This window comes from Triturus cristatus, chromosome 4_1, assembly GCF_964204655.1.
Source record: "Triturus cristatus chromosome 4_1, aTriCri1.1, whole genome shotgun sequence".
NCBI classification, from domain to species: domain Eukaryota; kingdom Metazoa; phylum Chordata; class Amphibia; order Caudata; family Salamandridae; genus Triturus; species Triturus cristatus.
In genome coordinates, this window is record NC_140585.1 from 187,584,790 (window position 1) to 187,612,348 (window position 27,559).

The following is a 27,559-nucleotide window of genomic DNA, read 5'->3' on the forward strand; positions in this document are numbered from 1 at the left end:
TGTAATGTGGGTCACTATGATTATCCACTGTAAAAAAATAATATTGTGTTCTGGTTGGAAAGTGAAATTTCATTTTAGGTCTGTGGAAAATGCGGTTATAATATTGCAAAATGCCCTAGTAACTGACGAAAAATGTCCTACACCATTGATAGTTAAGCAATATGGCCCCAACTCTCATCGTGAAAAGTACTTCATGTTACTGTGGTATAAATTGGATATATTGTCCTTCAGTGCTCCCTTTCCCTCTGACAGGTGAAACCTGTTTTTCCTGTTGTTCCTTGTTATGGTAGTAAGGCGTCAAAGGTACGGGTGTGCTGGACATGGTAATGTCTGTAACGCTCCGTCTTGTATAAATTAATGTAATGTAACACCTTGAGCCAAACTCATAATATTGTGGTACTTTAAAATTTGGGACCGCGTAGGAGGCAGGGCCCTACCCCTGTCTATCCCGGTATTAGCGAACCGCGAATGGTCAATGCGGTATGTACAAGTGCTTCGTGTAACGTTTTAGCTATAAATGCACTATGTATACGATATTATACATCACTACGTGGGTTCCATCTTAGAGCGGTGGCCATCTTATGGTTGCCCTCACATAGGCTACATATTATGAAGCAAATACGAGCCTTTAGAGCACATGTGCCTTCCTTTGACTTCTCTATGACCTGGGCAGCTTGGCTCTGATGCCCCAGGTCAGTCCGGTCTCACGAGTTCCCCGTCCTCTGGCCACCTGTGATTAGCATCAAGGCTTGACACACCATAAAGCCTTTACATTAAACACGAGCCTCCAGCTAATCTCTTTCACACCTGACTGTTCCTGCTTTATGGCTTGTTTCCCAAACAGGAGATGCTCATGTTTATTGGGGCCTATCGATATCTGATGAGGGATCTGAGCCTCGCTGGGTAAATAATTGCGGGCTGGCTGAACTGAAATGTGGGATTGTAATCATGACTCTGCTTGTTCTTTGAAGTAAAATATGTGAATGACCAACTGCCAGAGAAGGGCGGTGTTGCCCAGAGCGTAATATTCTGTATAAAACAAAAGACTGTTTTTTGTTCTGGAGACTGCCTCATTCAGTTGCTAAGGCTTCTGTGCGACGTAGTCTCACTCATTTAATGTCTAATAAAGATGTCTTTTTCATATTTCAGCTTCTTTTGCCAAGTTCTTTGTTACATTACCATGAGAGCGTCTTTTATAATACTACAGCAACAGGATAACCCGAAGTCATAGGGTGCTATCCCTGGCACCGCTGGGGTCCTAAAATCCCCGGTACTTCAATATATTTCTTAAAGGTTATAAGGACTACGCAGTAATCGCGTTGGTTTCACAGTTCACCCCAAAAGGCTCAGAAAATAACATTTCAAAACTATTAATTGTACCCTCATCCTTGCTTGTTTTGAAAATACCTGTTGGGACAGCCTGTGGCTTGTAGTGAGGAGAGGATATGATGAAGTCTGGCTGGCATCGCTGTGGCTGTGCTTCCTGGTTGGAATGTCATCAGGGCATCGCGCTGTAGACAGTGCACTGTGGGGAAGACAGCGCTTTGACTCCTCCTTCTGGGCACAATTTCTAGCTACCTTTAATAAACATTGCACGTTTAAATTACTCATATAATTAATATTATATAAAAAAGAAAGTAACGATATGCATGTTAAAAAAGTGCGTGGACGCGGATTGCATGATAAATGTACTTTTTATGTGAGCGATTGTAAATGAGTGGTAATGGTATGCGTGGTTAAATTTGCCATGTAAAAATGTGCATGCTAAAACAATGTGTTGTAATGTCATACAACCACTAGGACCATATCCGTGGGTACTTGAGTATTCCACAGTGTTACAATACTTAAAAATTGGGGGGAAATTCAAATGACCATTCTCTGGATTTTATAATCTAATATTGCATAAACTACGCTCACGCCCATTACTAACACGCCTTCACATAAAATGGCAAGGGCTAATCACTGTAGCTTATTCTGATGAGGAATGGATAGATGTTATTATGAACATGGAAAAAGGAATCAGAGAGGCTAGTATGAGATTTACTCTCTTCAAAAGTCTTCATAACTGGTACTAGTCACTACAAAAACTCAAGACAGCAGGTTTACCACACCATCCTACCTGTTGGAGGTGCCCACAGTAGGACTGTGATATACTACACATTTTATTCCAATGTTCAATTTTAAAGGAATAATGGCTTTCCATAACTTTCTTTCTACACAGAGCTATACATGCGTCCATTCCTTTAACTATTCTTTAGTTCTATTTCATGATGTTACTGATCACTCAAATCTAACAAATCATGCAAGATGATTGATACATATTGCACTCACTGTAGCAAAGATTTGTATATTAAGACACCTGTGAACACCACAATATCCTACACATGATGAACGGCTTATTGAAATATATAACATGGTGTCAAATGAAAAACTAATTTCCAGATTGCAGGACAATGTTGTAATTTGATACAAATTTTGAAACCTTTCCTAGCTAATACATATTCTCTTTCTGGTAATATTAAAAAAAAATGTCCCTTCTAATTAGGAAATACCATAAGGGAGTCCCTTCCCTTTTTATCTCCTTATTAATTTATTATCATCATTATTTATATTCATTGTGCTGTCATTAGAACTGTTGATGCCTTAGCCATTAACACTGTTATTTTAATTAGGACTTACTGTTCACCTATTGGAAATCGTTGAGTTAGTAGGAATATTTCCACTTGAAATGTTACATTTGTAGATTTGTATGCTATTATCTCTACTATCTTCGAACTATCTATAAGATATGGTTTAATACATATTGTATACTATCTACATGTATGTATATATGTATGTGTCTTGTAAAGAGCACTGCTGCCCCGAGGCGTCGTGGCGCTACAGACCGCTGGGGAACCCGTCCTGGCTATCCCTGTGAGATGGTCCCTCCTGGGTATCTCCAAGGTGAAACCAGGCATCCCCGGCGAATGTGGGGGGCCGTTGAAGATGAGGCAAGCTAATGCCCAGAGTTGCCGAGTGTGATCCCTGGTTAGAGTAGGCACCGAGGCGAGAATTATCGAGTCCGCTGGCCCTGGTCCACGACCCTGCTGCATCGGGAATTAAACCCTGGTCCCGGGCAGTCCTCTATTTCCGGGTCTGCTGCCTCTAACCAGTGAGCCACACCACTCCACCCTTGTCCACCTTTCCTATTTCTTCCTTTCAATGTTTTATGAGTATCTCAGATGTATCTTTTCATATCTTTTCATATCTGTATTATGATTATTGTGTTTAGAAAACTGAGAAGTAAACATTTCATAGCAATTTATTGTGTGCCCATAATTTGATTTATTTTGTAATACTCTTTTTTTTACGTATTGTTTATATATTGAAATGCACTTCCATATATACCACAAAATAAAATGATATTCTAAAGGTTTGACAAATTCCATATATAGAAATATATGTAATATGTAAAGTATTAATATTTGTGCAGAGGGTTGGGTGCAAGGAATTCTTGGATATGGTATGTAATAAAAATATAAAATATATTGAAAATGCCAAATGTTAAAGTGAAGTTAATGTTAACTTTGTTGATGTTGATATTGATACAAACTATGCCAATGCTTATCTCTATTATAAAATGTGCCTGTCATGAACTCTCCAGCACCCTGGACTTAGAAATACGTGGTCAAGCAGGTCCTGCAACCTAGTCCAGTGGTAACTGATTGACAGGTCACAGGTGGGGTGGCACTTAGCTGGCAGAGAGACGCATGAACGGGAAACTCAGGTCAATCCCCCATGTTAAGCGCAGCAACACCATAATGGTCCATGAAAATGGGCCCCAAGAAAGAACACATGTCCAGAGGGGTGTGGTCATTCCCAATCACCAAAAAAGTCAGATGCCACGTGAAGTTAGGAACACACAGTCAATTAGGACACAGCACACACTGTACATGCAGTGCTCTCGCGTCCCTCATGCCGGACATCTGGACACACTACCCATTGGCTCACATTGTGTCCACGCAAGGTGTAGAACCACCTGAAATTGTTATCAGGGACCTTTTATTTACGACTCGACAGACAAGACCTGCATTCTTTTACCAAACAAGGATCGCGGAATACACTGTATTACGCCCAAAACTGTCCTCAAAATCATTTCTTTCGATTGTGCTCCCCGCTGAAGTGTTTAATTAAACCAATTGTTCCTATTTTGCCAAACGCCTCTCTATTGTTTCATGGTGAATTCATATTTGAGCAACACTTATAAGACCATAACATATGATTTTTTCTTTATCTGATATTCACTGAAAAACTCAGTTAAAGTGCACTTATGGTTACAAAACAAACCCCCCGGAATTTGCCAGTAATCATTCACTGCGTACGACCTCACATATTACATAACTCATGACATTTTAAATCACATCATTCATGATATCAATGTTGACATCTCAAATGACGTATTATTGAAGAATAACTTGGAACTTCCCCCAGTTACATGTGCCCATAATATAATTATATCTCCGGTTTGCCTGTGTCAAACTTGACAATATGGTACTCCAAATATACTTTACTATGTGGCTCAAAAGTGTGGGGGGTTTGACAGTGAACAAGGTCCTCATCCTTGTTCCATGGGAAACAACTTTCAAGACTTTTGGAGAAAGACAACATTTTCCTGACAATACTGGGGGGATAATCCAAGAAGGGCTCTGCAGCTTTGGACCAGCATTTAAACTAGATCCCTTCCGGTGCTTAGAATGCTTCGAGGGCATGGAAAGGACACGCAATGCTGGCTCACATTTGTCTCTAACTTTTCAGTTGATGGCACTTTCTTGAACAAGCACAAACAACCAAGGACACACATTTCTTCATGTAGAATTCTGATGTATAGTTTATTGTACCCTACCTTCCAAGAAACCATTTGAAACAACTCAACTATCATACTTCTGAGCTCTTTAAAAGGAATGCAATGACATTACCCCATTATTTATGTACTTAGAACAGAATAGGTTTTTACATACAAATAGTATTAGTTTAATTGTTAAGATTGCATTTAATTGATATTGATTACTAGATAGATGCAAAATGTTTTGCTACTTTCTTGTTCAGCTGCTTGTGAGAACATGCCTCAGATGGAGCATGTCTATGCTACACATTGGATCTGAAACCTTGGTTTACAGAAAGGTTAAAAGATGTTGGAGTGATATGCATTTATCTTCTCTACTTTTTCTGCTAGTTACATCATAGATATATTTTAAGGCTTACTGATGTAATCGTAGTTCTATGCAGCATAGGTGGAGATCATTGCCTATGCTAGGAATAGCAATCAATTAATAATCAGCGATCATATGAGGAAATTCACACACACTAGCTCTTGGATAACATAAATACAGGCCACACCCAGGTCCTTTGCCCTCTTTCCATGGTATTGCTTTATGTTGTGGACACGAGAGACCAGCTACAACCTCATGCATCCAACTCATCTCACTCAAGAGGAAGAGGACTCTCACTGAGAAGGAGACAGACCTTGCAGGTAACTGTGTATCACTATAAGGAAGTTCATGATCTCCCAAAATACCTCTTAAGGTGGACCCTACAAAGGTCCAACCTGAAATACAAAACATGACTGCAAAGTTAAACAAGCATTGGCATTGCCAATAGGACTGGCTTTAAAAGAATATGTTATGCTAATGAGACCTATTACAAGTATATATGATGGGAATAGATACACATGTGTGAGAGCAAAGAACTGCAGAATACTATTGGTTAAGATTCAAATCTTGGGTGACAGTTGAAATTTAAAGCCAGAACTAAACATCCCTGTAGGTTAGTGTCTTCCCAACTCCCATCTGTGCTGCTGAGAGAGAAAAGCACTGTAAATATTTAGTTATCTAAGACACCTTAATAGATTTACCATACCATGTCTTTGTCTCTAAATGTTAAAAGCACAGGCAGCTGGATACATAAGCAAAATAATCGCAGGTGTATGGAGAGCAAGCGCTTTTTAAGTGGAAGCATCTTCTGCCCAATCAAAACATGTGCTCCTTGTTCCCAACATCTGGGTGGAGCCAAAGCTGTTCTCTAGTGTCCATCACATAATGTTCTGGTGAAGGATTGTGGTGTTTCTTACTCCTTCTGATGTAAATTAGGAATGAAGATTTGCCCAGTGAGAATCCTTGTTGGGCTTTCTTACTGGGCATATTACATTGATTTGGGCAGCAGTAAATTAGTAAATATTTAGAATGTTTTGAATGCACAATAAATATACCAGGCCTACTGCCTTTGTTATACAATTTCAGAATAAACCAAGCAAACCTATGACACTAGACAATACGTTTCTTGGTGACCTACTCAGGTGTACCACCTTTAGCATTGGCTTGTCAGCTTAGCAAACTCAGGGCTACAAATCTGAAAATGTTTAGAACAAGATAAGTATCAGGCATACTGTCATAAACTGCAAATAATACTAATTTACAGTTGGTAAAACAAATTAGAGCCCGAAGACTGGTCCTAGCGAGGATTCTCACAGTGCAAATATTCTACTCCCAAGTTTTGTTAGAGGGGATAACCAAAACCAAAACTTTTTCCTACTTCGCTGATTGGTGGGATCTTGTTTAACAAAATGCCTGTTTACTGACTGTACCACAGTGTATTGAAAATCAACCCTTAAATGCCTGTTGATTTTCACAGATGTGTTTCACTTTTAATATGTCAGACCTATTTTCTTTGGCATAGCTTTTCATAATAAACATATCAGGTCTATAGCTTTGATCACTGGTTTGTCACTGTTACTAAATCAGCTGTGTTGTATTGAGCACGAGGTTTCCTATAATGCAAAAAGTGTAACATGAAGGCCTCTCTTTCTGTGGAAGCACACTGCCAAATCAAATGTGGTCTCAAAGAGTTTGCATAATACATCAAGAGTTCTCTTCTTATAAAAACCTTCTGGTGCCACAAACATAAAAAAAGAAGAACTAATGAATAAAATGGAACACTTAGGGGCATACGGACAAGGAAATGGCACTGTGCTGCTGTCAATGTTACAGCGCCATGCTGCACCATTTCCCAAAAAAGGGATGGGTCGTATTCACAAGAATACGGTGCACCCCTGCTTTTTCACCAGTGCGTGCACTAAAAACCACTGCTCAGCGCCAACACAAATACCCTTGCTCCATAGGGCATGGGTGCCTCCTTTGCAGGGATGATTGTTTCTGTGCAGAAGGTATCACTGACTGCACATGAAAAATCACTAACGGCGATTTTCTACATCTATGGGTGCTGCAAATTAAATCACACATACAAAAAAGCGAAAACTATGGCATGACTTTAGTTTTGGTACTGATACCTGTCTGAAAGGGTTCCATATTTACAAAGCGGCGTGAAGCCACAAAAAGTGGCTCCATGCTAGTTTGTAAATGTGGAACAGGGCATTGCACCACTGGAACGTCAGTAAATGTTAGCTTCCGGTGGCGCAATCCCCTTGTATATATGCCCTGTAATAGGTGCACTCACAAGCACCCTTTGGTGGAGAAACATAACTTCTGCTGAATCAAATTGTGGACTTCTGACTGCCAACATGTGGGTGGAGCCAACGCCCTTCTCCTAGGTTGAGTATCACATCTTTGTCTGTCGACAGACCAAATAATTTAGAATAAAAATAAACACTGGCCGTAATCCACTGCTAGAACTTTGCAGAGCAAACAATTGGCATACACATGACTTCTGAATGAACAAAGTTAATGCACTTCCCGGCCATGTGGTCATTGGCAGGTTTCAGTCTATGTTTGAGACCTTGTGAGCGCCTTGTGTTCCACTAGAGGGCGTTTTTGAAGACCGTGCTATATTTATTATTCCATCAACACAGGGAATAATTCCAGATGTGATTCCATCACCACATAATTCCCGATAAACTGGCCTGGCAACATCCCTGCACATTAATGCTCATGGAGACATGCTCCCAGCATTGACACATCTCAAGTAGGTCCGCTGTGCCTTAAATATGGTCCCTTTTCTAAACATGCATATTTCTGGTTGCCCTATTTAAGAAAGTGCCCTCTATTTGCATGGTTGCCCCCACTTTTTCTAAACTGCTGATGTACTTTGACTGAGCTTGCCCTGGGCTCCTGACAAACAGGTACACAGGGCCTAAGTTCTTTCCCTAAAACTGCATTGAAAACAAAACCAATTGGCACTCTCTGGCCACAGGTCAGCCCTTGTAAATGGTACCACAGGTACCAAGGGCACTGTGCCCAGGGAAGGGCTCTAAAGGCTGCAGCATTATAGTGCCAGCCTTAGAGGCCCTGTACCTTCACACACACACACACACTGCCTTTGCAGGCTGCGTGTTTTGGTGCAGAACAAAGTGAAGAGTCGAGATGGCACACATCCCTGTGTGCAATACATACAACCCACTGCCCTGGCAATAGTTGAGTCACCCCTCTAGCTGGGTGCACTATTTAAATGGTGAGGGTACAGCTGCATGAGCCCTGTGCCCCTACATTGTCTAACACAATTCTTAGACATTGTAAGTGCATTAATGCCAAGAAGAGTATATTGTGCTAGAAGTTTGTCATTACGAACTCCACAGTACCATAATGGCATTACTGAAAACTGGGAAGTTTGGTATCGAACTTCTCAGCACATTAAACCCACACTGATGCAGTGTGAGATTTAATGAAAAATGCACACAAAGGGCTTCTTAGAGATGCCCCCTGAAAAAACGACCTACCACTAGTGTCCAGGCTGAGTGGGTGCTCACCAGCTGCCACTGCCAGACATATTTCTGGACCCCTGGGTCGAGAGCCTGCTGCTCTTGGGAGGCTGAAACAATGCACTTCCTGGAATGATGTGCCAAGCCTCCTCCCCTAGGCTAGGGAGGGTCCACAAAGCAGTAGCTTCAAAATATTGCCACCTTTGTGAGCTTTCCCAAGCCTTGTGCTGCTTTCAGTTATTGGCCCCCACCTGTTATGACCCCCACTTTGGGCAGGAGAATCGGTGGGAAAACCAAATGAGGAAGGGAGGTGTGCCCACTTTTGCCAACCCCACCCATCAGGTGGCAGAGCCGAGGTGAAGCACAACTCTTAGTCCCCACCATCATGCATATAGGGGACCCAACCAACCAGAGTGAGGCATATGCCCCCCTCCCAATTGGAGGGTGGCATATTAAGGGGTGTACCCACCTCAAGGATCGGACCCATTGGTCCCAACCTTTACTTACCTGTTACACCCCTAAATCTAGTATTTAGGGCAACCCAAACCTTGCCTCCTCAGACAAGAACCGACTAAGAAGAAAAGGACCAAAGAAGCTGTGCTAAAGCTAAGAAGAGGAGGATGCCCACTGACTTGGACCCAGCCCTACCAGCATGTCCCCACCTCAAACCTGCAGAAGTGAAATCCCGATGTGTCCTGCTGCCAGCAGCCTCAAGAACCCAAAGGACCTGCCCTGCCTTCCATCCCAAAGACTTTGTCTCTCTTGAACATCGGATTTGTTCACCCACAGACTCTAGCTCCGGCCAAATCCGAGAGTCTGCAACACTAGGGCACCCGGCACACACGGCCCGCGTTCGAATGGTCCAACACCACAAGGAGATCACCCCAGCGATCCTGACCTTACATCTGGTGATCTCTGACCTGCCTCGACCCTCTCCAAAACACCTGCAGTCTCTTGCTAGAGGATCCCCCGACCGAAGCTGGTTAAGAAAACCAGACGCCTCAAGACACCCTTGCAACCGATGTTCCACGGCCTTGAGTGTCCCAACTGATGGTGTCCCAGCATTCCACGGCATCACAACGTACCTCTCCAGCTGGTAGTCACCTCCAGAAGATATTTGTCCCTGAGCCTGCAGTCTTTGTCAAAATGGGAGACTCCCCATTGAAACCAACAGGGCACCTGAAGCCAAAAATCACCCTGCACCCAGCCGCTCCTGTGCCGCTGCAGGTGCACTTTGGTTGCTAACTCAGATGCCCCTTGGCACTGAGCCTAACACCAGGATCTCTGCTCCCAGAACTGAGGTTCCGTGTGAGACGGGACGGCACTTTTTGAGTGGTAACGAATATGGACGAGTGTGGTATCTATGAACCGCAAATGACGAGTACAGTGGGTGTACGAAGTTTCGCAACACAGCCACGTATGGTTCGCCTCATTTTCGTGTTCGTCCATCCGAACCCTCGGGTTCCATTTTAGATACAGCGTCCATTTTGTTTCTTGCCCTCAGGTAGCCAGCGAACGGGCTTTTGTCCGCTTCGTGACCCTGGGACTTCCAAGTTAGTACGAAGGACACGTGTTTCTTTGAGGTGATTTTTATGACGAGGGGAATGACACGAGTAAGGCAGATGGCCCCGCTCGAGGCTCATCTTGCCGCTCCGGTCTATTGTTTCAGTCACGCATACATTAGACACGAGGTCTTTGAACCCTCTATCGAGTTTCCTTTATTGCCCTAACACTCTTTTCTAACCTGTTGTGCATCCTCATCCTTTCCTCGGATTCTGTTTTCCGTCCTTCCTTAATGTGTTTATGGTTGAGAGGAAATGTGTTTATTGCGGAGGGAATATGTTTTTACAGTTGGGAACTGGCAAAACTGTTGTAATTATGTTCCGGCCTCCTGAAACAGGAATGCGACCCTTTTGAAGTTTATTGTGGGAACTGAGTTGTAACCTTTGTTCGCCATACTGTGCTATGGCAAAAACGTGTATAAAAGGAGCGACCCACTTCTACGAATTTGAAGCAGTCTCCGAGAACCTACACGCTGTGTACTTCTTGTGACCTCTGTATCCCTGCAGTAAATAAACGCTGATCTCTGACGTCGCTGGAAGTGTCCCGTGTCTCTGTGTTTTGTACGCCAGAACAGGTAACCCACGAAGGTTTCAGGTGTTGTCCCCTGGCACCGCTGGGTCTTAAGAAAACCCAGTCCTTCAGTTGGCGCCCAATGTGGGGCGACATCAACGGTACCGGTCCAAAGCCCGACGATCGTGAGGAACTTCGTGTGAAATCTCCGAGGGAAGGTGCACCCCGCTTCATCGATCCAGTTGTCGAAATAAGTGGCCCAACGTCTTTTCCCGCGAAGATCCCCGCCTCCTGACGGCTGCGACGGACCGATGCCCTGACTGTCGACCTGTTTGGCGCCTGGCGTAGTCCTTTGTACGGCGAGACGATTGACGGGCCTTCCTGGTGACGCCATTGTTCTCTCAGTTAAGTATTTGTGGGTCGCTCCCAGTGTTGCTTTGTTGTTTGCATGGTTCCATTGCATTTGTGGTTCTTAGTTGTTGGTTCTTAGTTGTTGGGTTTTATTTGACGATTGCAATTGCCAAAAACCGAGGGTCTTGCATTTTTGCGAGGACATCATAATTCGATAGCCCTTGAAGTTTGTATACTTGGCTAGTGTGCACGATGCCTGGCCGTAGTACCTTGTTTGGGTTTCTCAAATGTTGCAGCATGGATTCCCGGCTGGAGGATTCATGCCCGATACCTCCGGCTGGAACTCCGCTTTATGAGCTCTATAGTCGCCATGGCGTGGGTCCTATCGTATATAATGAATATTGGGTTCGTTATACTAAAAAGGATGGTGTCCTTAGTTGGCCACCTCATGGTAGTTTTGAGACTACCATTTTAGATAACTTGGAAGCAAAATTATTTAAGAAGAAAGCTAGGCCGGCCATGTTTGATTCCTTCCGGTTATGGCGGAAAGAGGCCAAGCAGAAAGAAATCAAACAGAACAAGAAAAATAAACGAGAAGGTGTCATTACGGTGATGCGCAATGCAGAACAGTATCAGTTAGACAAAAATGAGAAGGAGCAAGAAGTTAGTGCTCGGCTTCACCATATGGCGGTGGACAAATGTTATCCGACGCTACCTTCTGCGGTCGATAAGACAGGAGAAGAATCGGTGGAAGATTCGCTTTTGTCTTATCTGATGAAATCACCACCTCCTTATGCTCCTGTTGCTATGGGTCCCGTAAATCCACCTCTTCCTCAACCTGCTGTTTTGGCGGCTGCTGGTCAGCCTGCCGTTCCTCCTGTACTCCCGAATCCCCTTGGGCCACAGATCGTACATCCCTTTGTTCCGGCTTCTCTCCCTGTTGCGCCTTTCCCAGTCCCTCCTCAGTCTGTTGTTCCCGTTACCCCTGCTGCTGCGTCTAGCTCTACCGTTTCCGCCCCCATGGCTGCTACACCTGTGTCCTCTTCTCCTTCTGTTCGTAGTCGTCTCTTGACTGCTGTTGCTTCTCTTTATTCTCCGTTCTTTGGGCCGATACTTGGCTCGACTTTTTCGGATGTTGCTCAAAGACGCAGTCAGCTTCCTGACGATAGGGAACGTGAATCGTTGGTGAAAATGGCGCGCAGATGGGTTCGCAACCCTGTTAGATACACCCCACGTGTAGTGTTCGAAACATTTTCTCAGTTTAATGTGCCCACGCAGCGATTTGTGTTCGAAGAATTGTGTAAGTCATTAAAAGAGGAGTGGGACGATGATATAGTTGATGATATACCACCTGAGGTTTCCGAGCTACAGCTTCGGTTTTCCACGGGTGTCATTGTAGGTGATAAAGTTCGAGAGGCTCTGGAACGCTTGTTATCCTTTCGATGTACAGTGCAACCACGTGCACTGTTTAAGGACGCGACCGCGGAATGGATGGCACAACCTGGTCAATATCCTATGCGAGAAGTTCCCCCAGTGTGGATGCCAGGTGATGCTGGCGCTAACCCTCCTGTCCCACCGCATTTCCAGAGAGTGTGGATACACCTCCCTTGGAAGCGATCGGAGGTTTTGCAAGTGAAGCAATCTCTACCCGATCCTCGTAAGAATTCTGCGGGTTATTATAAGGAGCTGTCCCAATTGGTGGATGCTACTGTTATGAACCTAGCCGATATTGATATGCTGTTCGGTAATGTGGTGCCTCAGCCGGTTTGGACGAAAATCCGTCATGAGAATCATGTCGCCGAGTTAGGCGGTGACTGGGCTGCCCTTACAGCGGCAGATGCCCGGCAGGTTGGTGGGGCTAAACCTGAACAGGTTATTGCGGCTTTGCCCCAGAGGATAATCACCCTCATGAAGACGCTTATGCCAGCGATGCGCGTCAATTGGGACAAATTATCAGCATGCAGGCAAAAGAAGGATGAAAGTGTGTCTGACTTCTTTACTAGGTTCGAAGAAGCGTTCCTTGATCATAGTGGTCAGGACATGGGTTCCGAGGGTGGTCAGCGGTTGTTCGTTGATAAATTTGTATCGAATTTGTTGCCCGACTTGAGCAACAAATTGAAGAATTCTGAGAGTGCGTGGGCTGTTTCTACCACTGCCCAAATATTGGCTACGGCCCAATATTATGAGAATAGAGAAAAAGAGGAAAGTGAGCGTGCAGAAAAGAAAACGAAGGATCTCAAAACTAAGGTTTTGTTGCAGCAAGCTTATCCTCCGCGTTCGAATTTTAGCGATACGCAGCAGCCAAACAGATTGCAACCACAGTTTTCTAAACCACAGTCGCGCAATGCTTCGCCTGCGCCTCGCTTTGTGCTGGGATATAATCAGTGCGCATATTGTTGTGGGGAAGGCCATTTGAAGTTCGATTGTCCGGTTCTCCGTGATAGGGCCAATGGTGTGTCGGCTCGGGGAGGACGTGGTGGTCCTCAACAGGCTTCTCGTGGTAGAGGTCGCGGAGTTACCCAGAATCAGACTGAGCGCTTTGCGACGTCTTCGGATTCGCAAAATTGTTTCGATCGACGCGAATCATCGTCCGGTCGGTCTGCACAGTATCATGTGGATGATCATTATGTTGAGTGTGATGTTGATGCAGATGGTATCTACTAGGACAGCCGTAGGCAAAGGAAGGGAGAAGTATCAGTTCCGGTTGATCAGAGAGGGCCTTATGTTGCAGTAGCCACTTTGGGCGTTGTTGAGCCTTTTCTGTTGGACACTGGTGCAGCGAAAAGTTCCATCATGCATTCGAAACTCCCTGGCGCGCCTTTGTCTGGCTTAACGAATGTTTCCGTTGGATTTTCTGGCGCCCCTGTTAGCAATCCGGTTTCTAGCCCTTTGCCCCTTACAATTGGGTCTCATGAGCTGGAAGCTCCCTTGATTTTGACTACTGGTTGTGGTGAGAATCTTTTGGGCTTAGATTTGTTGAAAAGGTTACATGCGACTTTGTACTGTTCCCCTACGGGTGTGGAGCTTACGTTGGGTAAGAGCGTAATTTCCCCTATGTATTTATCGATCGATAAGCTCCCACCGGCATTGAGGTCTCTTCCAGATTCTTTGTGGGCAACGGGTCCGAATGACGTGGGCCTGTTGGATATACCACCTTATGTTGTCCAACTAAAAGTGGGTGCGCGGTTGCCACGTATACCTCAGTACCGTATCTCCCTTGATGGTGAAAGGGCACTGTTAGCGATCATTTACGACCTGATCGGCAAAGATGTTATTGAGGAGACACGAGGTAATGTGTGCAATAGTCCCGTGTTGCCTATTCTGAAACGAACGGATCCCTCCAAGCCTCCCGTGTATCGTTTAGTTATCGATTTGCGAGAGGTAAACAAAGTTGTTGTTCCGCAGTTTCCTGTGGTGCCAGACATTACAGCTTTACTGACTTTGATTCCGGCTACTGCATCATGGTTCTCGGTCATCGATCTGAAGAATGCGTTCTTCAGCATTCCGATTGCTGTGGAAAGCAGAGACTTGTTCGGTTTCTCATTAGGCGGTCGTAGCTTCAGATTCAAACGCGCTCCACAGGGCTACTGTGAGAGTCCATCAATCTATAGTCAAGCTCTTAAAAGCCAGCTTGATGTGTTCGTGTTACCGGCTGGTGCAGCCTTGATTCAGTACGTTGATGATCTGTTAATTGCTGCTGATACTGAACAGCTTTGTAAATCTGCTACAGTGTCTTTGTTACGGCACCTTTGTGACTTACATCATAAAGTGTCACCTTCCAAACTACAATATTGTTGTCAAGAAGTAACCTACCTCGGTCACTTATTGTCAAAGGCGGGAAGAAGGTTGACCCCTGAAAGAATTGCAGCAATTGCTCGAATGACTGTGCCGACAACTCAGAGAGATGTGCGTGCCTTTTTAGGTATCACATCGTACTGCAGACAGTGGATCCCGAACTTTTCACTGTTAGCGAAACCATTGGTAGCTCTCACGTGCAAGGATGTTTCGACTCCTTTGCCTTGGACGGAGGAGTGTCAGAAAAGTTTTTCTGAACTACGTGACGCTCTGTGTTCGGCTCCTGTGTTAGGCACTCCTGATTACAGTAAGCCTTTCACATTATACGTCCATGAGAGGGACGGTTGTGCGTTGAGTGTTCTAACGCAACAATTTGGTGATAAGCAGCGTCCGTGTGCATATTTTTCCTCGACCTTAGACCCGGTAGCTAGAGCTTTGCCAAGTTGCTTGAGGGCGACGGCGGCAGCTGCGGCGTCTATTCGGCAGTCCGCAGGTTTGGTCATGGACAATATGCTCATAGTAATGGTTCCGCATGCAGTTGATACGCTCTTGAATCGGACAAAGACTCAACATCTAACGAGTGCACGGTTGTCTGGGTATGAGCTTACCCTTTTGGCAAGTCATATACAGATTAAGCATTGTAATGTCCTGAATCCGGCGACATTGTTGCCGATTACTATGGAATCAGATAATGTGCTGCCCCATGATTGTTATTTACGAACTGAGGAAGAAACAAAAGGTCGTGTGGACCTGAAAAACACTCCTTTGTCAGACCCCGACGGTACTTTGTATGTGGATGGCTCTTGCTTTAAATTGCCGAATGGCGATGTGACGACTGCGTATGCTGTGGTGACATTGAGCACGGTTGTGGAAACTGCGAGATTGAACCAGAATTCAGCACAAGCTGCAGAATTAATTGCATTAACGAGAGCGTGTGTTTTGTCGAAAGGAAAGCGTGTGAATGTGTTTACTGATAGCCAGTATGCATTTGGTGTTGCGCACAATTTTGGAAGATTGTGGAGAGAAAGAGGATTTATGACATCGCATGGTACGAAGATTCAACATGGGCAACTAGTGAATGATCTTTTGGATGCACTTACATTGCCTAAACAAGTGGCGATCGTGAAATGTAGTGCGCACCGGAAAGTGACGGATGATGTTGGCCGTGGTAATGCATTTGCGGATGAGATTGCTAAAGAAACGGCTAAGAACCTTGCGACACGAATGTATGTTACGAGTTCAGTGAGATGGCCGGAGGAGACAAGTATGTGTGAAAATACTGTCGAAAGTGTGAAAGAAATTCAGAATGGAGCTACTGAAGCTGAAAAGACCAAGTGGAAAGAAAGTACAGGGAAATTGGATATGCATGGATGTTGGGTTGACCTGACGGAATGTCAGAGATGGATGTTACCAGATGCGTATGTATTAGCTGTTGTGACGATGGCTCATGGGTTGTCACATATCGGTGCGAAAGGAATATGCAAGTTCTTGTCTCCTGTGTGGAGGAATGATGGTATCGCTAAGTGTGCCGAAAGAGTGGTTAAGAATTGTATGGTGTGTTTGATGCACAATCCCGGAAAAGGCACCCCCACTCCACCTGGTCATTTCGCCCCTCCTACCTGTCCCTTCGAGGTTATCCAGCTAGACTTCATCCATATGGAGAGATGCAATAATCTGAAGTATGTCTTGGTTGTGGTTTGCGCGTTCTCCAGATGGATCGAGGCCTATCCTCTCAAGGATAACACCGCCCTGTCCACAGCGAAAATCTTACTGAAGGAGTACTTCCCTAGGTATGGTATGCCTCGGATTGTGTGGTCGGATAATGGAAGTGAGTTTGTGGGAAGTGTAATGCAGAGTGTGTGTAAGGGCCTTGGAATAAAACAGAAATTCCACAGTGCCAACCATCCGCAGGCGGCGGGTTTGGTTGAAGGGTACAATGGTACCCTGAAGCTGAAACTCGCTAAGATCCAGGCTTCGACTGGTCTGTCATGGCCGGATGCCTTGCCTCTGGCTCTCCTATCGACCAGAGCGACGGTACACTCTCGAGTAGGGCTCAGCCCATATGAGATTGTGTTCGGTCGCCCTGCGAATATTTGGGGAGTCCCGAGACCTAGGGCTTTTGATAGCCTTGAATATCCAATGTTGATTGATTATTTGTATGATTTGACCACTAAACTACGATTAATTCATCAACAGGTCTTTGAAGCTCTACCGGCGCAGACAGAGGGTCCTGGACATCAGCTCCGGCCAGGTGACTGGGTGGTCACCGGCAATTTCGGTCGGAAGCGTAATTTGGAGCCAAGATTTGTTGGACCCCACTTAGTCTTGTTGACGACGAGGACAGCGGTTCGACTGGAGGGCCGGAAGAATTGGGTCCATGCCAGTCACACAAAGAAGGTACCGATCCCCTTACCAACCGACGGTTGGGTGAGAACTGGGATTTCGGCCGAAGAGATTGAGACTCCTTCGCGTTTTGTGCCATTCAGCGACGCTCAACTTGTGGAGGATTCGTTATTGCCAGATCCACAGGTGGAGTCATCAGTAGCAGAGAACCCAAGGTCCGACTCGTCATCTGCTTCATTGAACACTGTTGCGCCATCTGAACAATTGTTCGTAGAGCAAACTCGACCTGGAAGAAGTCGATACTTTCTTCGTTCAAGGATTTCAAGGACTAATAAAAATTGATAGTATAGTGGTTTTTGACGTTACGAATATTATGGACAATTACATCCTTTCTTTTTGAGTTTTCGTGTTTTCCACTGCTAAGAGACTTGTAACAAATTTGAACCTCTCCATCCGGGTTACCGTAGGGCCGTGCGGGTACTTCTTTCTGTTTAGCAGGTTTCTGACGCTAGGTTGGTTACTTTTGTCGATTCCTGGGAACTCCTGGGGATTGATAATCGCTACTCAGAGCGAAGTGCGTCAAGTACGTCACGGACGGTTTGTGGAGGATGGCATTCTCTAAGCTGATGGGAGAAGAAAGGGTGTTGGCGCAGAGATCAGAGTTATGGAGGGTCGTGCGAACGAAATGTTTTCTGTTTCAGGTGTTTCTATTATTCCTAACTGTATCTATGTTATTGGTGGGTGGAGTGTATTTTGGGGTATCGCAATTCTTGCCTTCTGTTTCACCTACCTTTTCTCCTAACCTAAGTTCCCTCACCACAGTTTCCCCACATTCCTTTAATCCTTTGCCTCAACACGAGCAGGTTAGACGTGCGGAATTCATGAATAATTCCTTTGTTCAACTCCTACATCAGCATCAGTTGGTGGTGAATACTACAAATTGTTGGGTATGTGGGTTAATGCCACACACCATGGATAGGGGTATTCCGTACTTGGTCCTTCCATACAGCTCCCAGGGTTCAGCTCGAGCATTCCAAACTATGTTTCGCAGCGCACTAGACTCCTACCCCAGTCGAGAGCCAAGATCTGTCAAATCCGGTCCTGGTCCGTACCACAAGCCTTTGGCGATAGCCATAGCAGATCTGGACAGAGATGTTTTCGATGCATCACTTATTCCAGATGAAGAAGTGCAGGCTTATAAGGACCTGAGCGAGGCTGAATATGGTACGTCAGTGGGAGATAGACAGTTGAAGAGCTCGTCCCCGATATGGATTGTACCACACCTTGGTAATTTCTGCTTGCAAGGTTTGGGTCGAAATCCGAGAGCACAACTTGGGAACAGTGCTTGCACTGAAACGTATGTCCTACCGATGCTCTCCTCCCCTGTTTTTCTGACTGCCAAGGGCACCTATTTTGTGTGTTATGAACGCGCATATACATGGTTACCCCGCGATTTCTCGGGTACCTGTTATATTGCGAATCTCTTACCTCCGACTTTTACAGTTGCTTCGGACTACCACAAAACTAGAGTCGTGAGAGGCGTAATTAGCAAAGAGGATACTGCTGGTCAAGAAGCAGGAGACTTCTTTAAGGGTTTCCTGCCGTTTTGGGGACCTATGGTTAACAGTAGGAACCTAAGACAGTTGACCCGCGTGGTTGAGTCGACTGCTAATATTACTGCAACTGCCCTTGGTAATCTAACAGCGGAACTACAGGCGGATAGACTCATGACGTTGCAGAACCGTATGGTTCTAGACGTTGTTCTTGCAGATAGAGGGGGTGTGTGTAAAATTATCCATTCGAGTTGTTGCATTTTCATCCCTGACAATGCTCCAACCGTTTATCAAGCCATCTCGAGGTTGCATAAGATTTCCGAGTCCATACACGTGGACAAAGGTAATTGGACGCTCTTAGGATGGTTTTGGGGCCTAATGTCAACTTGGGGTTGGAGGATTCTGATGATTGTAGGGGCTGTTGTAGCGTTTCTGTTCACGTGTTGTCTTTGTGTACAGTGTGGTCCTGCCTTATGTGGCCTATGTGCTGCGACGTGTATAAGGCGGCCATCTGTTACCAAGGAGACATTGATGAATAGAATGATGTTCCAGCAGCATCTGAACGATCTGATGAATATCGATATAGATTCCGATCTTGACTAGTGCTTGCCTACATGAGGGCAAAAGGAGCGTCTGAGGTTCCGTGTGAGACGGGACGGCACTTTTTGAGTGGTAACGAATATGGACGAGTGTGGTATCTATGAACCGCAAATGACGAGTACAGTGGGTGTACGAAGTTTCGCAACACAGCCACGTATGGTTCGCCTCATTTTCGTGTTCGTCCATCCGAACCCTCGGGTTCCATTTTAGATACAGCGTCCATTTTGTTTCTTGCCCTCAGGTAGCCAGCGAACGGGCTTTTGTCCGCTTCGTGACCCTGGGACTTCCAAGTTAGTACGAAGGACACGTGTTTCTTTGAGGTGATTTTTATGACGAGGGGAATGACACGAGTAAGGCAGATGGCCCCGCTCGAGGCTCATCTTGCCGCTCCGGTCTATTGTTTCAGTCACGCATACATTAGACACGAGGTCTTTGAACCCTCTATCGAGTTTCCTTTATTGCCCTAACACTCTTTTCTAACCTGTTGTGCATCCTCATCCTTTCCTCGGATTCTGTTTTCCGTCCTTCCTTAATGTGTTTATGGTTGAGAGGAAATGTGTTTATTGCGGAGGGAATATGTTTTTACAGTTGGGAACTGGCAAGACTGTTGTAATTATGTTCCGGCCTCCTGAAACAGGAATGCGACCCTTTTGAAGTTTATTGTGGGAACTGAGTTGTAACCTTTGTTCGCCATACTGTGCTATGGCAAAAACGTGTATAAAAGGAGCGACCCACTTCTACGAATTTGAAGCAGTCTCCGAGAACCTACACGCTGTGTACTTCTTGTGACCTCTGTATCCCTGCAGTAAATAAACGCTGATCTCTGACGTCGCTGGAAGTGTCCCGTGTCTCTGTGTTTTGTACGCCAGAACAGGTAACCCACGAAGGTTTCAGGTGTTGTCCCCTGGCACCGCTGGGTCTTAAGAAAACCCAGTCCTTCAGTACGCCGTGTCTTGCTCGTGAGCAGCCACCAACCGGAGGCCCCTATCCCCCATTGGATAACATTGGGCCTCAGCACAGTGCACCCAGCTGCCCTAGTGTCGCTGAAGGTGCTTTGACAGTGTACCCTTGACCCTGGGGGAACCCTCATTCTAACCCCAGAAACTCAACCCGAAAGACCAAGTACTTACCTGTTAAACGATAACTTCATTTCTCTCCATAGCAATACATTAACTGTTTTCCTTTGAAAATTGTTTTAAATGTGGAGTTGATTTGTGTGAAAACCTGAAAAACTGCAACTGTACTTAACTGATTTTACTTACCTTTTCTCTAGGAAATGTCCCAGTGTGATATCTAGGCATATCACACTGAGCAGAAAAAGTTCCTTAAAAAGTATCTGAAAATTAGTTGAAAAGTAATCTGAAAAGTAATTTCGACATTTTGACTTACCTGTATTTCAATCAACTGCATTTGAACCTGCATTCAATTGTAAAACAGTGCATACAATTTTGCAAACCATTTATTTCACTTACCTGTGTAAGGCTTGGCGTGGCTCTAGAAATAAAATAACTTAATAATATTTTTATACAAACCATATTGGTCAGTGTTAGAACCGGCGGTCTCTAGTTGGCAGAGGTATACACTTCTGACAAATAGGGACCAACCAACTCTAGTCAGGGAAAGGGGATTACACACTCAGATAACCCCTGCTACCCCCTTGGTAGCTTGGCAGAGCAGACAGGCTTATCTCAGAGGCAGTGTGTTAAGCATTTATGACCACATACAGTAATAAAGTGAATACACTACAGATGGACACGACACAGAAGTTATTATAAAAATAGAATTTTTTTATACGGCTTAGCACAAGACCAAATAACGACAAAAATATACCACAGTCTTAATAAATACTCTTTGGAAGGAAAAATAATAGTTCAAGTAAGGTTTCTCCTTGGCAAATAGTTCTTTAGCAACAAAATTGAGTATTCTTCTGAAACACAGTTCTTTGGCAACAATGTAACCCCCACAGGAGTCACACGACGTCGAGTCTACAGGATTCCCAAGGTTCGGCGTCGACCGTGAGGAGCGCTAAGTCGAGCCTGGAGTTGCAACAGACCCCACAAGTACAGTACCTTGAGAAATGAAGAAAACGATGATCCACGGCGTCGAGATGTCGGCGTCGAGGTCGGCGTCGATCGTGCCTCGGAGTCGGGTCGATCTGCAGCGGCGTCGAGGGATGTCGGGCCGGAGCAGCGCTCACGGCGTCGAGAAGGGCGTCGAGTCGATGCGATCAGCAGCGGCGTCGGGACGGGGTCGCTTGGAGGTGGAGCCGATACTCACTCCTCACTGGCGTCGATACCGGCATCGAGACGGGGTCACTTGGAGCCGGGGCCGATACCCACTGCTCACTGGCGTTGCGGCTGGCGTCGATCGGGCCCGGCGGCCGGCGTCGAAGGCTCGGGACACTGGAGCCGTTACTCACGATGTCGAGTTGGATTCGGCGGCGTTGGCGGCGTCGAGACTGCAGATTTTCCCTTGTGTCCTGGAAACAATACTTTCCAGCAATTTAGCAATTCAGCAGATGGTGAAGTCCTTTGGCCCTGTGACTTCAACAGGAGACTGGCACTCTTCCAGCCCTTGGAGATTTCCTAGTGTTCAGAGAGTACACACCAAGTTCCTCTCTCCTTGTTCCTTGGCAAAAATAAAGAAGCAGCTTTCAGGTTCCTCCACAGCAAAACAGCACTCTGGCAGAAAGGGGAGGCAAGTCCTTAGATCAGCAGGCTTCTTGTCCTTGGTACAGGTTTCCTTGTCAGAAGTGATCTGAGTCTTTGGTTCAGGGGTCCTTCTCTTATACCCCTTTTCTCCTTTGTTCCCTTTGTCCAAGCAGGGAAATTCCCCCATCTCAGGTTCGTTGTGGGTGTTGCCAGGCAGAGGCACCTGGCCTATTCACTGAGCAGGGCAGAGTCCTCAGCCGCCCAGCAGGAGGCGGAGCCAGTATTTTCACTGGCAGGAGCAGGGCTATCAGTCGCCCAGCAGGAGGTGGAGCCAGTATGGTGTCAGGCAGGGCAGGCTACTCTTCCCTCACTCTATGTGTAAATGCCTCATTCACCCCACACTGACTCATTCAGACCTCTGGAGCCACCCAGCCCCTGACACACACACCAAACCAGCAGAGACCGGTGGATAGTTGGACAAGAAAATAGCCACTTTCTAAAAGGGCTATTTTCAAACATAGAATTTAAAAACCATCCATCCTAAAGGGTGTGTTATTAAATTCTGAGTTCAGGAATACTAAACTCGACTTGCTACCACGCTCCCTGAGTCAGATAGATTATAATGGAGTTAATAATCAGTCTGCCCAGTCTGGCCTATTTGAGGCAGGTAGCCCTTCAATAGTGAAAAACGAAAATGGCTGTAATTCACTATTAGGTCATGCCACACACATCAGGGCATGACCTACCTTTTACCAGCAATGCACCCTGCCCTAGGGCCTACCATAGAGGTGTCTGAAATGTGGCAAAGTGAAGGTTAGAGACTGGCAAGTAGGTTTCCTTGCCAAGTCGACATGGCAGTCAGGGACTGCACGCAGGCGCTGCGGTGGCAGGCCTGAGACACATTTTACGAGCTGCTTCTGTGGGTGGCACAACCCGTGCTGCAAGCCCACCAGCCGCAGTTAACTTACATTCCCTTGGCACACGCAGTGCACTAGACTAGGGTCTGAACAGTAAGTCAACCAAGCCAATCATGGTAACACCAATCAATGTAATAATTTAACATAGGGAGCACTTGCACTGTGGCACTGATCAGCAGTGGCACAGTGCCCAAAGCAAGAAACCAGCAAAAACATCGTAAACAGAGGAGGCAAACAGAAAAAAATGGAGGAGAGACTCATGCCAATGATGCCAGGTCTAACAGTCAGTCTTAGAGTGTGTGACATTTTCTGATTGAGTTTGGACAACAAATAGAGACTAAGGTGCTACCTACTTTTACCTCTGCCTACCTTTGGGGTTCCACTGGAATCTGTGCATATTGTACCTCATTTTGGTATAGTATACACAGAGACAGCTTCCCACACCCTAGTACTATGGAAAATTGGACGGAAGGGGCCTCAGTGTGAAACCACCACCCCCAAACAGAGCCTTCCCATGATCAGCAATGTTGCGTCATGCAGGGTCATGTGACCGGTGGACGTTGAAGAGACTCAAACTGTCCAGTTTCTTTATCTTCAATAAGCAATGAATACTTGTTTTCTCGATTTAGATATACCTATGGTCATTTTTAAATTGGAAAACATGTCAGACTGCAATTATAGAAAGCAGAAGCGCGTCCCTCTCTCGCAGACCGCGTTTACACAAACACAGCATGGCAGAGCTCAGTAACTGTTCCTGAATTTAGTGAAATCTGTATTATGTTTTATACTCATTCCCTTGTACTACTTACAGATGTTTATTCCCCCCTGTGGATCACACGGTTAGTGTAATTTGAGGAGGGGAGGATGCAGGACCAGCAGAGAGTTCATGTAAGGAAGGAAAGGATGGTGGTGTTTCCTACTCCTTCTGACGCCACCGAGGAATGTAGATTTGCACTGTGAGAATCCTTGCTAGGCTCTCGTACTCGGCATGTTATGTTGTTTCGACAGCAGTAAATTAGTAAATATTTAAAATTCTTTGATTGCACAATAAATAAACCAGGCCTACTGCCTTTGTTGTACGATTTCAGAATAAGCTGAGCAAACTCTATGGCAGCAGACACTACGCAGGGCAGAGGAGGTACCTGTGCTGGGGTTTGTCCCGGTTGGTTTATGTGATGGTGTCAGGTGGTCCAATGTTCAGGGAGCATTTTCATCTGTGACCTTGACATCACTGTGGAGGAGAAAGATGAGACAATTCAAAACCTTGAACTCCTTCTCTGAACCAAAGCATCCTGAGACAAGTTAGGAAACAGTGGGGTTAAGAGGTAGGGACGGGGGACACGGTGGGCTCCTTTCCCACCATGGGCGTTTGTCCTTGTCGTGAGGCAGGAGAACCTTCTTTGTCAGAGTCCGCCCAATGTTTGTGTTCAGGGATGGTGAACTGCTGAAGAGCACACCCCGCGCTTGCGCAGTGCTGTCTTAGTGAACAGTGAAGAGCGTGGACGTTCAGTGAGAAGCGACTGCAGTGCACAGAGCACATGCTGCACTTCAACTGTATGGTGCTACCACGCGCCCCCTTTGAGGAATCAATAAGGTGCAGCGGCATTAATGACGCCTTCTGCCTATCTGAGCACATTCACATTATTCTAATTATGGCTATTCATGAAACCTACCAGTTGAAAAGAAAAACAAAGGGACATACTTGCTGACTTATCACAGTAAGAAGGTAAAATGCCTGCTCGTTTTGAGAGTTCTATGCTGTATATGAATTCATCAAGCACGTCACGGCAGCCTATTGCCACTGATTTGTGGCCCAAAGCTGGGTTACCGATGCTTCATGTAAACACAGGAGAAAGCTTGGATTTAATGTGTGTTAGTCAAGGGTGGGGGCCGCAGATCAAAGTGATACAGCCCAACGCCATCTGCTTTAAATATTAACAAAACCATCCCATATAGTGCCAAGGTGAAAGACGTTGCTTCTCTTCTGCCAATCAATTTAGAGAACTAAAGGTGCGATCAGTGATACAAGAGCACAGTGAGGTAAATAGCCAAATATGTCTCTAAATGTAGTGTTTCCAAAGGTGTCAGAAACAAAATGTGCGAGGCCTTCAGCAAAAGAAAAAAAAAATTCTCTTACCCATTTATTAAACCTCCAAAATCCTTAAGAGTAAGAGTTCTGGGATGTCACTTTTATAATGTCTAGTTTGGTTGTAATGTTACAACATCCATTGGATGTTTTCATTGCAAAACCGCAACATATGGAGATTTATTACACAGACACTGATTTCATCCAAGAGAGAAATTTTCCCTGGTTGGCTTCACAGGCACGCCTACTCATTAGCGATCCAAAGGAAGGCGTGCTGGAAACGGGAGCTAAGTCAGCAAGACACACGATAGCGGTGAAATTATCGCCGCTTTTCACCCGAAACCGGGCGCAAAAGCGGCGATAATTTCATATCGCCACCTTGTTAATATGCCCCATGTTCTCTTACATATTTATTAACCATCCAAAATCCTTAATAGTAAGAATTCTGGGATGTCACTTTGATGATGTCTGGTTTAGTTGAAATGTTACACCATCCATTGGATGTTTTCATTGAAAACCGCAACATATGGAGATTTATTACACAGTCACTAATTTCATCCAAGAGAGAAATGCACCCGTTAATGGAAATTTCCATACAGCCTGAATTTAAATATACGGGTGCATGATATATTCAGTATAATGACCTAGGAGCAACACAGAGTAGGTGGGGCAACCTCCAAGCATTTGGCATCGGGAGCAGGTAAACATAAGAGTCAGACAGCAACAATAGCCTGGCAGCCAAGTGCCAAAGGGGAAACATCCTTTACCCCGCAGTCAGAACAACGACCTGCCTTTACAACGCAATCATTGCCCTGACTGTGACGTTACCACCTGGTTCTTTAACCCATAAGTCGTTACAACAACTTGCTCGTTGTTGAACTGATGTTGGATTTTAAGTCCAATCCCTCCCTCCAGTCGCGTAGAATAGTAATTCATAATATTCCAAAGTCCAGCACCCCCCTAAGGCAAGTGGTTTTAATGACTTGTGTGGTAAAGTAATGCGTTTGAGGAGGGGTAGTGACTCAAGTGAATGGCTCTCCTAAGTGGAGGATCAGGGACACGTATGTACCGAACTACCAACATAACAAAACCTTACCTGCATCAGTTCCATAGCCTACAAGTGCTATCAAAACACTATTGATTGCTTCAGCAGCAGGGGCAGCACATCTTTCTCTTCGTCAACCTAGCTCAGTGATTATAAACTGCTCTTTTCTCGAGGATTCTGGGAAGTTCCTGCAATATGTAGTTCCCCAAAAAAGTCCCATGGGACATAAGCTGTTGAACTCAACGTTAATGCCCATTTAATGAGATATTAATCAGCAAACATATGTGCAAATCTCATGAACTGCATGCATGCAGGATTACTTACCCTATAAGCCTGTACATATCTATGAGTTAAAAACCTCCTTCGTAACTATAGCAGAAATCTAAAATGATATCAATATATCTGCCTTATCATTGCAACAGAAGCATGGCAATCCTGTAACAGTTCTCTTTAGTGGCCCCTCTGATTTGTGCTTTGTGCTACTACAGGTGATAGTCAGTGAAGCAAAGACCTCTGGCTTATGCAAGTACATGCGTTCTCCACCGCTTCACCAAGGATGTTGATCAACGAAATGTTGGAAGTAGCGGCTGCTATTAAACTGGAGTCAGGGGCGAGGGGAGCAGAGGGGAGAATTAAAAATAAATTAAAAGAACTTACCTGGGTGCCGCCGGCCTCCACCTCACATCCGCCTCACCTCCGCCTCACCTCCATTTTCTTCGCAACAGGAAGCACACTGCCTCCCAGAATCCCCTGGCCAGTCATGACGCTGACTTACAGCGGCATTGTGATTGGTCTGAGTGCAGTGGTTTGGTTCTCAGAGAGGGACTGAGAGGCTGTGCATCTTCCCCACCAGGCTGTGCATTACAGTCTGGTGGGGAACATGCAAACTACACATGACGGTTTGGCCGGCCTGAGAAGGCCAGCCATAATGTAATGCACACTTTAGAATGTGCTTAACACTGCCCCTCCGGCCCCTGCTCTGGCCAGCTCAGCCCACACCTAAGCAGGTCTTCCTTTTTCAACTGCTTGCAGAGCAGTTGGGAGACGCTCCTCCACCTTAGCGAAGGAGCCGCAGCTGGATGCTGGGCAGGAAACTGCAAATATTATATTTCCTTGATGATTTCCTTGTTCCCCTTTTCCTGCTCAGCTTCATTCCAATGTAACATCCCAGTGGGAGAACTTGTAAAATCATCCATGCTCCAAGGAAAAAATATTCTTCAGGGGATGTAGTTTCTGGCAAGTGATTTTTTTACTATATTTTATATTTTGACAATTTTACTACTCTCTTTAGTGACAAATAACCCGTTTGTCACATTTTTCTATAAACCATAGCAAAATAATGATAAAGCCGATGGATTGAGTAGGCATGATTTTCAGGTCAACATGTGAGCAATGATGGGTGCAGCATTCACGAATGTTAGATGCACAGTATTGGATCTGGCCCTTTTTGCAGGGTTAT